The 12,104-nt window shown below is 52.0% G+C and overlaps 1 protein-coding gene across 2 annotated transcripts in view; it reads right to left on the bottom strand.

Annotated features, from left to right (window-relative positions):
• LOC140428136 (uncharacterized) overlaps positions 1-12,104 on the bottom strand; it is a 162,951-nt gene that overhangs the window by 149,995 nt on the left and 852 nt on the right. The gene's annotated exons all lie outside the window — the stretch shown is intronic.

A 12,104-nucleotide genomic window follows, 5' to 3' on the forward strand; every position in this document is an offset into this window, starting at 1 on the left:
AGCGGGACAAGGATCCATTGCAATGTGAGTCGTATAGAACGATTTAGCTCCTCAATGTTGACGCTAAGTTGCTGGCGAAGGTGCTGTCTACGGGAATTGAGGACTGTGTCCCGGAGGTGATTCATGAGGACCAGATGGGATTTATGAAGGGTAGGCAGCTAAACACAAATGTGCGGAGGCTCCTCAATGTGATTATGATGCCCTCGGTGGAGGGGGAAGCGGAGGTAGTGGCAGCTATGGACGCGGAGAAGGCCTTTGATCGGGTGGAGTGGGAGTATCTTTGGGAAGTGTTGCGGAGGTTTGGGTTCGCTGAGGGGTTCATTAGTTGGGTCAGGCTGTTATATAGAGCCCAGTGGCGAGTGTGGCTACGAACCGGCGGAGGTCGGAGCACTTTCGGCTGTACCGGGGGACGAGTCCCCTTATCCCCCTTGTTGTTTGCACTGGCAATTGAGCCGCTGGTCATGGCACTGAGGGAGTCCAGGAAATGAAGGGGACTGGTCCGGGGGGGAGAGGAACACCGGTTGTCGTTGTATGCCGACGACCTGTTGTTGTATGTGGCGGATCCAGTGGAGGGGATGGTGGAGGTCATGCGGACCCTTCGGGAGTTTGGGGACTTTTCGGGGTATAAACTCAACGTACGGAAGAGTGAGCTCTTTGTGGTGCATTCAGGGGACCAGGGAAGGGGGATAGACGAGCTACCGCTGAAGAGGGCGGAAAGGAGTTTTCGGTACCGAGGAATCCAAGTAGCTAGGAGTTGGGGGGCTCTGCACAAGCTCAATTTGACGCGGTTGGTGGAGCAGATGGAGGAGGATTTTAAAAGATGGGATATGCTGCCACTCTCACTAGCGGGTAGGGTGCAGTCGGTCAAAATGACGGGCCTCCCGAGGTTTCTCTTTGTGTTCCAGTGCCTTCCCATTATGATCCCCAAGGCCTTTTTCAAACGGGTAAGCAGGAGCATCATGGGTTTTGTGTGGGCGAATAAGACCCCGAGGGTGAAGAGAGTGTTTCTGGAGCGTAGCAGGGACAGGGGGGTGCTGGCACTGCCGAATTTGTGTGGCTATTATTGGGCAGCCAATGTGACAATGATCCGTAAGTGGGTAATGGAGGGAGAGGGGGCAGCGTGGAAGAGGCTAGAGATGGCGTCCTGTGTGGGCATGAGCCTGAGGGCGCCGGTGACGACACCGCTGCCGCTCTCGCTGACAAGGTACACCACGAGTCCGGTGGTGGCGGCGACGCTGAAGATCTGGGGGCAGTGGAGGCGACACAGGGGCGAGGTGGGAGCCTCGGTTTGGTCCCCGATTCAGGAGAATCATCGGTTCGTCCCGGGAAGGATGGATGGGGGGTTTCAGAGCTGGCATCGGGCAGGGATTAGAAGAATGGGGAACCTGTTCATCAATGGGACGTTTGCGAGCCTAGGGGCGCTGGAGGAGAAGTTTGGGCTACCCCCGGGAAACGCTTTCAGTTACATGCAAGTGAGGGCGTTTGTGAGGCGGCAGGTGAGGGAATTCCTGCTGCTTCCAGCACGTGGGATTCAGGACAGGGTGATTTCGGGTGTATGGGTTGGAGAAGGCAAGGTTTCGGCGATTTACCAGGAGCTGAAGGAAGAGGAGGAGGCCTCGGTGGAGGAGTTAAACGGCAAGTGGGAGGAGGAGTTTGGTAAAGAGATAGATGAGGGTCTGTGAGCTGATGCCCTGAGTAGGATTAATTCTTCCTCCTCTTGCGCCAGGCTCAGCCTAATACAGTTCAAAGTTACTCACAGAGCGCATATGACAGGGGCGAGGTTGAGTAGGTTCTTTGGGGTGGAGGACAGATGTGGGAGGTGCTTGGGGAGCCCAGCAAATCACGAGCATATGCTCTGGTCGTGCCCAGCGCTGGATGGGTTTTGGAGGGGTCTTGCGAGGACTTTGTCCAAGGTGGTGAACGCCCGGGTCAAGCCGAGCTGGGGATTGGCATCATTTGGGGTATCGGACGAGCCGGGAGTGCAGGAGGCGAAAGAGGCCGGTATTCTGGCCTTTGCGTCCCTGGTAGCCCGGCGGAGGATTTTGCTACTATGGAAAGGTGCAAAGCCCCCTAGTGTGGAAGCTTGGATCAATGACATGGCAGGGTTCATTAAGCTGGAGAGGATAAAGTTTGCCTTGCGAGGGTCTGTGCAAGGGTTCTCCAGGCGGTGGCAACCGTTCCTAGACTATCTCGCGGAGCGTTATGAGGAGGTCAGCAGCAGCAGCAGCCCAAGGGTGGGGGGGAGGGAGGGGGGGGATTCTTTTGGGGTGGCGTTTGGGTGAAGGTGGGGGGCTTTTCCCTATTTGTGTTTTTTAATGTTATATGGGGGGTTATTGTATATGGGGGAAATCCAATGTATAATTTCTGATTGTTGTGTTCTTGTTTCTTTCTTTTTGTTGGGGGGGGGGTTTTGTTGAAAATTTGTTGAAAAATTTGAATAAATATATATTTTTAAAAATAAATAAACTGTATTGGACTGAGCCTGGCACATAATAAGGAGGAATTAACCCTGCTTAGGGCATCCGCCCACAGACCCGCCTCTAACTCCCCACCTAGATCCTCCTCCCACTTGTCCTTTAGTTCCTCCACCGGGGTCTCCTCCGCCTCCAACAACTCCTGATAGATATCCAACACTTTCCCCTTCCCCTCCCCCGCCCAGGTACCGGACACTACTCTGTCCTGTATCCCCCGTGGTGGGATCAGCAGGAAAGCCAACACCTGTTTCCTCAGAAAGTCCGGACTTGTAAATATCTGAAATCATTCCCCGGCGGCAGCTTGAACTTGTCTTCCAGCGCCTTCAAACTGGGAAAGCTCCCATCTATCAATAGATCTCCCATCCGTCTAATTCCTGCTCTCTGCCAACTTCGGAACCCGCCATCTATCCTGCCCGGCGCGAACCTGTGGTTATTGCAAATCGGGGTCCAGACTGACGCACCCTGCACCTTCTTATACCTCCTCCATTGCCCCCAGATCCTCAATGCCGCCACTAATGTGTTGGGTAGGCTGGGTCGCGGTGAACTGCACTTGATGCAGTGTAGCGAGAGACAGACCTCCAACACTTGATAAAATGCAACACGATTTTAATCAACATCCAAACTATTATACATGTTCAATTGTGGGTTGACACTATGCTGACTTGACTGGAGACCTGACACTAGCCTGACCAGACTAACCTAGCTACCACATGGTGTAGGCGCTGACTAGCTCACGAGCTCTGACTGTCTCAGAGGCTGGGTCCCGAGAGAGCGGGAAAACTGATGCCCACTGGCTTTATAGTGGTAGTGTCCTGTCTGGTGATTGGCTGCTCTGTTCTGTGTGCTTACTGGTCATCATGTGTGTCAATCACTGCCTGTCTGCACTCTATCGTATACATAGATGTATATTATGACAGCCACCACTACCGGGCTAGTGGAGTAACGGGCCGGCGAGAATGGCAAAGGTGCCGTTACCAGTGCTCCCAAACTGGTGCCTTTGCATGACGCCGCCTCCATCTGCTCCCATGCCGACCCCTCCCCCATTACCCACTTCCTAATCATCGCTATATTCGCCGACCAGTAGTAGTTGCAGAAGTTCGGCAGCGCCAGCCCACCCTCCCCCCGACTGCGCTCCAACAACATTTTCTTCACCCGCAGGGTTTTATTCGCCCATACAAAGCCCAAAATAATCTTGTTTACCCGCTTGAAAAAGGCCTTAGGAATGAAGATGGGGCGGCACTGGAAGACAAACAAAAATCTGGGGAGCAGCGTCATTTTTTGGCTCCCAGTTCTAAGCAACATCCCGCCCCGTCACAGAAGGAGGGTGATGCCGCCTCCATCTGCTCCCATGCCGACCCCTCCCCCATTACCCACTTCCTAATCATCGCTATATTCGCCGACCAGTAGTAGTTGCAGAAGTTCGGCAGCGCCAGCCCACCCTCCCCCCGACTGCGCTCCAACAACATTTTCTTCACCCGCAGGGTTTTATTCGCCCATACAAAGCCCAAAATAATCTTGTTTACCCGCTTGAAAAAGGCCTTAGGAATGAAGATGGGGCGGCACTGGAAGACAAACAAAAATCTGGGGAGCAGCGTCATTTTTTGGCTCCCAGTTCTAAGCAACATCCCGCCCCGTCACAGAAGGAGGGTGATTGCAACAAAAAAGCTCCAGGAGAGGGCTTACATCAACCCAAATCTGCTGCTACACAAGGACCATATCAATCCATGAGCTGCTCACCTCCCATCACACCAGCCTGTGTTGCTAAGACCATCATACCAAGGAATAACAGTTTCTGCACTGGCCAAGGACTTTGTGCAGCAAATGGCACACGCTAAAAAAAAAACCCAGAGCCTCCAATACCATAACGTTTCGACTTACATCTGTGCCGATCAATCAGCAATATTCAACAGGAGGTGGAACTAGCTCCACTGAGATTGGCTTTGATTCCTTCCCCAAAACTTTATAATTCTTAAAAGGGCAATGGACCACATGCCCAATGCTCAGGTGCAACATACATTATCATAGCTGCAGGTTGCATAATCTTTTTTGTTGCTTTTTCCAATAAACCATTGAGATCATCTTGGGTCTTGCTTTAAACAATATAATGCCTTTTTTAGAAACACACAATTAATAATGAATTAGACTATAAAACAAAAGGGAACTTATAAAATCAAATCTCATCACCCCCTTGTCCAACTATCATCATAATCCATGGGCTGGATTCTCCATTATTGGGACTATGTCCCCATGCCGCCGTAAAATCTGTGGAGTTCCACGCCAGAAAGGGCCACAAATTCCTAGCCCTACAGAAGGTAGCAGGGACCCGGCGTAGATCTAGCAGCTTTTGCTGCAGATACGGGCCCCGCACTTCCGGGTCAGAGGCCACAAATGCGCATGTCAGCAGCCTCCAGCAGCCGCACCGTGCTCCATGGCGGACTCGGACCGCAGAGCTGGACCCTAAAAATAAACCCCCCTGATCGGCCGCGCGCCCGACCCTGTCTGCCTACACAAACATTTCCCGGCCACCTATAAGGCCCCCCCACCCTCCGATCGGCCTGCCCCGAACAGGGCAGCCGCGGACTGAGCCCGGTGCCGCCACGCGAGTATCCCGACCAGCTGGACCACATTAGACCAACGCCGTCGGGACTTCGGCTGGTTGGGAGTGAAGAATGGCGGAGTGGGCCTCTGGCAATGGTACCAGGTAGGTCCTAGGCGGCGCGGCATACTCTTTTTGGGGCCCGCAGAATCGTGGAAGTGGTGCCGGTCCCGATTCCGTACGGGAAAATGGATTCTCTGCCCCCGTGCTGGCCGCGATATCAGTGTTGGGGTGTGGAGAATCTAGCCCATTGTCTTTGCAACCTTAAAACCTAAGATAATAACTTATTGTCACAAGTAGGCTTCAATGAAGTTACTGCATAGCAATGTGATAACAGATATGATTCTTTCAAAATTTCTCTGTAAAACATTTTCAGATATAGAACTCTGACCCGCTTGAAATTAAATAACCCAGAAATGGGGTTTATAAATCCAATGTCGACTTCCGGTTGCGGTGAGGATGAGCTAGCTGCACATTTCGGCGGCTCCAGCTCCGACGGACCTTCGGGCTCTTTTAAGAGCCCCAACGGGGATTTTTTCGGCCGAGCAACCCGGTGTGGGGTGTGTGGGAAGGGAGTTCCCCCCGAACGACGGAGGAAAAAACCGGCGGCGGCGGCTGCAGCCTGAAGAATCTTCGACCAGAAGGTCAGAGGGAGTGGAAGACAAAATGGCGGCGGAGAAATCGCAGGCGACATGGGGGCCTGAGCAGGACGAGGTCGTGAAACGGTGCGTGGACCTGCTGAAGAAGGAGGTACTGACCCCGATGCTACAGGCAATTGAGGGGCTTAAGGAGACTTTAAAAACCCAGGAGACTGAGCTTCGCGTGGTGGAGCAGAAGGTGTCAGGTATTGAGGACGAGGTCCTGGGCCTGGCGGTTCAGACTCAGCGCACGAGGCACTTCATAAAAAGTGTGCTGAAAGGATCAAGGCCCTTGAAAACGGAGCGCGAAGGAAGAACCTAAGGATACTAGGTCTCCCTGAAGGTGCGGAAGGAGTGGACTGTGGAGCGTACGCAAGTAAGATGCTGAGCTCACTGATGGGTGCTGAGGCCCCTGCGGGCCCCATGGAGGTGGAGTGGGCAGGTCGGATCCCGGCGAGAAGACCAAAAGCGGGAGAACCACCGAGGGCGATAATCGTGCGATTCTACCGCCTTAAGGTCAGAGAAGAGGTCCTGAGATGGGCTAAAAAGGTGCGGAGTAGCAGATGGGAGAATGCGGTGGTACGGATATACCAGGATTGGAGTGCGGAGGTGGCGAGAAGGAGGGCGAGCTTCAACCGAGCCAAAGAGGTTTTGCACAAAAAGGTGAAGTTTGGGATGCTGCAGCCGGCAAGACTATGGGTCACGTATCAGGAGAGACACTATTACTTCGAGACGGCGGAGCAAGCATGGACCTTTATTAAAGAAGAGAAACTGGACCGGAACTGAGGGACTGATGCTGCAGGGAATTGTTATTGTTATTGTTTTGTTAATGTTATGGTGAAAGTTAATCGAGAAGTAAACAGGGAAGGGGGGAGACACTGGGGAAATGTGGGCGCCGGTGAGGGGGGAAAGACGGGACATAGTCGGAGAATGGGGAAGGGGAGGGGGAGGGGAAAGGGAGCTGCGCCATAAGAGGCGGGTCAGGTAAAGGGATGCTCCCGCGCCAGAAAGAATAAGGCGGGAAAACAGGCGCAAGGCGGATGGGAGTTCCCTCACACCGGGGGGGTCGAGGAGTGAGCAGGAGTAGCCGGGGTCAGTTGAAGTCAGCTGACTTACGGAAGTGATATGGGGGGAGCAATCAAGCTAGAAAGAGATCTACCGCGGGGGGGGGGGGAACAACTGGGTTGCTGCTGCGGAAATCCAAAAGGGAATGGCTAAAGAGTGGGTGGTCGGGGACGGGGTGCGACGCTGGGGGAGCGAGCGGGAGCGCGGAGGCGGGATATGGGACTGGCCTAGAGAAGGTAATGGCTAGTCGACACGGGAGGGGGGCAGGTAGCCCCCCAGTGAGGCTGATCACTTGGATCGTGAGAGGCCTGAATGGACCGATAAAAAGGGCCCGAGCGCTCGCGCATTTGAAAGGACTAAGGGCAGACGTGGCTATGCTCCAAGAGACGCACCTAAAGGTGGCGGACCAAGATAGGCTAAGGAAAGGATGGGTGGGACAGGTGTTCCACTCAGGACTGGATCAAAGAACAGAGGGGTGGCCATTTTGGTGGGGAAACGGGTAGCATTTGAAGCAAAGAACATCGTAGCAGATAGCGGAGGTAGATATGTAATGGTGAGTGGTAGGCTGGAGGGAATGGAGGTCGTGTTGGTTAATGTGTATGCCCCAAATTGGGACGATGCGGGATTCATGAGACGGATGCTGGGGCGTATACCGGACCTGGAGGCAGTAAATTTGATTTTAGGAGGGGACTTCAATACGGTGCTGGACCCGGGGCTAGATAGATCCAGTTCAAGGACTGGAAGAAGGCCGGCAGCGGCCAAGGTACTTAAGGGGTTTATGGACCAAATGGGGGGAGTGGATCCATGGCGATTTCTAAGACCTAGGGCTAGGGAGTATTCCTTCTTCTCCCATGTCCATAAAGTGTACTCCCGGATAGATTTTTTTGTTTTAGGAAGGTCATTGATCTCTAGGGTGGAAGAAGCTGAATACTCAGCCATAGTGGTTTCGGATCATGCCCCACATTGGGTGGACCTGGAAGTAGGAGAGGACAGGGAGCAGAGAACACTCTGGCGATTAGATGTGGGACTGATGGCGGATGAGGGGGTGTGTGCAAGAGTGAGAGGGGGTATTGAGAGATACCTGGAGGTCAATGACGACGGCGAGGTCCCTGTGGGAGTGGTCTGGGAAGCACTAAAAGCGGTGGTCAGAGGAGAGCTGATCTCTATTGGGGCCCACAAAAGGAAAACAGAGGCCAAGGAAAGGGATAGACTACTGGGGGAAATTTTAAGGGTGGACAGGGAATTTGCAGAGACCCCGGAGGAGGAGCTGGACAGGGAGAGGAGACGACTCCAGACCGAGTTTGACCTTCTGACCACCAGAAAGGCGGAGGTACTGTGGAGGAAGGCACAGGGGAGGAGGTACGAATATGGGGAAAAGGCTAGTCGCCTGTTGGCGCACCAACTGCGAAAGAGGGCAGCAGCGAGGGAGATAGGAGGAATTAGGGATGAAAGGGGAGACACTGTGCGAAGGCCAGGAAAGATAAATGAGGTGTTTAAGACCTTTTATGAGGAACTGTATAGGTCTCAACCCCCAGGGGGAGAGGAGGGGATGCGGCGGTTCCTGGACCAATTGAGGTTCCCGAAAGTGGAGGAGCGGGAGGTGGCAGGCCTGGGGGCGCCGATTGAGGTGGATGAGGTTATTAAGGGACTGGGAAGCATGCAGGCAGGGAAGGCTCCGGGGCCGGACGGGTTCCCGGTGGAATACTGCAGAAAATATGTGGACTTGTTGGTCCCGTTGATGGCGAGGACGTTCAATGAGGCCAGGGAAGGGGGGACTCTACCCCCGACGATGTCGGAGGCGACGGTATCGCTAATTTTGAAGAGAGACAAAGATCCGTTGCAGTGCGGGTCCTATAGACCTATTTCACTATTGAACGTGGACGCCAAGTTGCTGGCAAAGGTACTGGCATCGAGGATAGAGGACTGTGTCCCGGGGGTGGTGCACGAAGACCAGACAGGGTTCGTAAAAGGGAGACAACTGAATGTTAACGTGCGACGACTATTAGGGGTGATAATGATGCCTCCAGTGGAGGGGGAGGCAGAGATAGTGGCGGCAATGGACGCAGAGAAGGCATTTGATAGGGTGGAGTGGGAGTATTTATGGGAAGTGTTAAGGAGGTTTGGGTTTGGGAACGGGTTTATTCGCTGGGTTAGACTTCTTTATGGGGCACCAGCGGCAAGCGTAGTTACAGGTCGACATAGATCGGAGTATTTCCGATTATATAGGGGAACAAGACAGGGATGCCCCCTGTCTCCATTGTTGTTTGCGTTGGCAATTGAACCTCTGGCCATGGCGTTGAGAGACTCCAGGAAATGGAGAGGGGTGATTAGAGGGGGAGAAGAACATCGAGTCTCATTATACGCGGATTACCTATTGCTATACGTGTCGGACCCAGCGGGGGGATGATAGAGGTTATGCGAATTTTGAGGAGTTTCGGGGAATTCTCGGGGTATAGGCTAAACATGGGGAAGAGTGAATTATTTGTGATACATCCAGGGGACCAGAGTAGAGAGATAGAAGGCTTACCGCTAAGGAAAGTGGAAAGAAACTTCCGATACCTGGGGATTCAGATCGCTAAGAGCTGGGGAACCTTGCACAGACTTAATTTGACACGGCTGGTAGAACAAATGGAGGAGGACTTCAAGAGGTGGGACATGCAGCCTTTATCGCTGGCGGGCAGGGTGCAAGCAATTAAGATGATGGTCCTCCCGAGGTTCTTATTTGTATTTCAATGTCTCCCTATATTAATCACCAGGACCTTTTTTAATAAAATAGATAGGAGCATCACGAGCTTTGTGTGGGCAGGGAAAGTTCCGAGAGTAAGGAGGGGGATCCTTCAGCGTAGTAGGGATAGAGGAGGACTGGCACTACCGAACTTGGGAGATTATTATTGGGCCGCCAATGTGGCAATGATACGTAGGTGGATGATGGAGGGTGAGGGAGCGGCGTGGAAAAGACTGGAGAGAAAGTCCTGTAAAGGGACGAGTTTAGAGGCGCTGGTGACGGCACCGCTACCGATCTCACCTAAAAAGTATACCACGAACCCGGTGGTGGCGGCAACACTGAACATATGGGGACAGTGGAGGCGACAGAGAGAGGTGCGGGGAGCCCTGGTGGGGTCCCCTATCAGGAACAACCATAGGTTCGCCCCAGGAAGAATGGATGGAGGATTTCAGAGCTGGTACCAGTTGGGAATTAGGAAGGTGGGAGATTTATTCATAGATGGGACTTTTGCGAGCTTGGGAGCATTGGAGGAAAAGTATAAGTTACCCCGGGGAAATTTCTTGAGATATATGCAGGTGAGGGCGTTTACTAGACAACAGGTGAGGGAATTTCCGTTGCTCCCGACACAGGGGATACAGGACAGGGTGCTTTCAGGGCTGTGGGTCGGAGGGGGCAAGGTGTCAGAGATTTACAGAGAGATGAGGGAAGAGGGGGAGGAGTCGGTGGGAGAACTAAAGAGAAAGTGGGAAGAAGAATTAGGGAGGAGATCGAAGCGGGTATGTGGGCTGATGCCCTAAGCAGGGTAAACTCCTCTTCCTCATGCGCCAGGCTTAGCCTGATTCAATTTAAGGTGGTACATAGAGCACACATAACGGGGGCAAGATTGAGCAGGTTCTTTGGAGTGGAGAACAGATGTGGGAGGTGTGGCGGGAGCCCGGCAAACCACGCACATATGTTTTGGGCGTGCCCGGCACTGGAAGGATATTGGAAGGGAGTGACGGGAGTGATCTCGCAGGTGGTGAATGCCCGGGTCAAACCAAGCTGGGGGTTAGCTCTATTTGGAGTTGCGGAAGAGCCGGGAGTGCAGGAGGCGAAAGAGGCCGATGTCGTGGCCTTTGCGTCCCTAGTAGCCCGGCGCAGGATCCTACTTATGTGGAAGGAGGCGAAACCCCCCGGACTGGAGGCCTGGGTAAAACGATATGGCGGGGTTTATTAAACTGGAGCAGATAAAGTTTGCCCTGAGAGGATCGGCTCAAGGGTTCACCAGGCGGTGGCAGCCATTTCTCGACTACCTAAGGGAACGTTAGAGGGAAGACAGATGACCAGCAGCAGCAACCCAGGGGGAAGGGGGGGGGGAGGGGGGTTTAGTTTAGTTGAGGTCAATAGATAATGGGGTTTTGTTACTTGTGTATTGTTAAAAATTTCTATTTTGTTATCGTCCGTTTGTTTTGTAAGAGGGAAAAATGTTGTTTAGAAAATTTTTTCAATAAAATATATATTTTTAAAAATAAATAAATAAATCCAATGTCAACAACTTATATTTATATCACATAATAAAGTAATAAAATGGCCCACGGTAAGCATTATAAAGCTAAATCTGACATTGAGCCACACAAGAAGATATGAAGGCACATAACCATAAGCTTGGTCATAGCGATAGTTTTAAAGGAGCATTTCAAAGAAAAAAAGAGAGAGGCATCGCGGTTAGTGAGAGAATTGTGCAGTTTAGGCCCTAGAGCTGCAGAAGGGGAAGCCACCAATGGCACAGCAATTAAAATGAGGGGCACTCAAGATGTCAGAATTGGAAGAGCACAAATATCTAAGAGGTTTGTGGGGTTGGAGGAGATTTCACGAGTTGGCGAAAGGCAAGGCCATGACAACAAAATCAAGGTCTTGCTTAACTGGGGGCTCGTGCAGATCAGCGACCACTGGGATAAAGAATGATAATAATAAAGGGACTTGATGTGAGTTTAGGCACAGGCAGCAGAGGTTTGGATGACCTTAGATTTACAGAGGGCTGAAGGTGGGAGGCTGCATTGGAGTAGTCAAGTCGAGAGGTAACAAGGGCATGATTTAGGTTTTCAGCAGCAGATGGCCTGAGGCAGAGTCAGGCAGTGTTATGTTGGTGGAAATATAGACAATCTTAGTATCTTCGTGATGGAACAAATATGTGGTCAGAGTCTCATCTCGGGCTTAAGTATGACGCCAAGGTTATTAACAGTCTGGTTCAGCATCAGGGTGCCAGTGGTTAGGGAACAAATGTTGTAGGGGGATCAGAAAAATGGCTTTGATTTTCCAACATTGAACTGAAGGAAATTTTTGCTTGTCTGATACTGCCGTTGGACTAGAAGTCTGATAATTTGGAGACACTGGAAGGTTCATTGGTTTATGTTTGAGAAATTAACAACTCAGGATTTATACATCAAATCACTTGATTTGTAACGAGTTTGTTTCTTGATTTTATGAGGCGATGGAATTGCCATAACTGTTACATTAATTCTTTAACTAAAATAAACACCAGATGAGGGCCTGGCTGATCCTACATTTGCCAAGCTGTTCCATTCAATCAAAGGCAGACCCAGCATTTACGGGGCAGTGGTCTCGAG

This window comes from Scyliorhinus torazame, chromosome 8 (genome assembly GCF_047496885.1).
Source record: "Scyliorhinus torazame isolate Kashiwa2021f chromosome 8, sScyTor2.1, whole genome shotgun sequence".
NCBI lineage: Eukaryota > Metazoa > Chordata > Chondrichthyes > Carcharhiniformes > Scyliorhinidae > Scyliorhinus > Scyliorhinus torazame.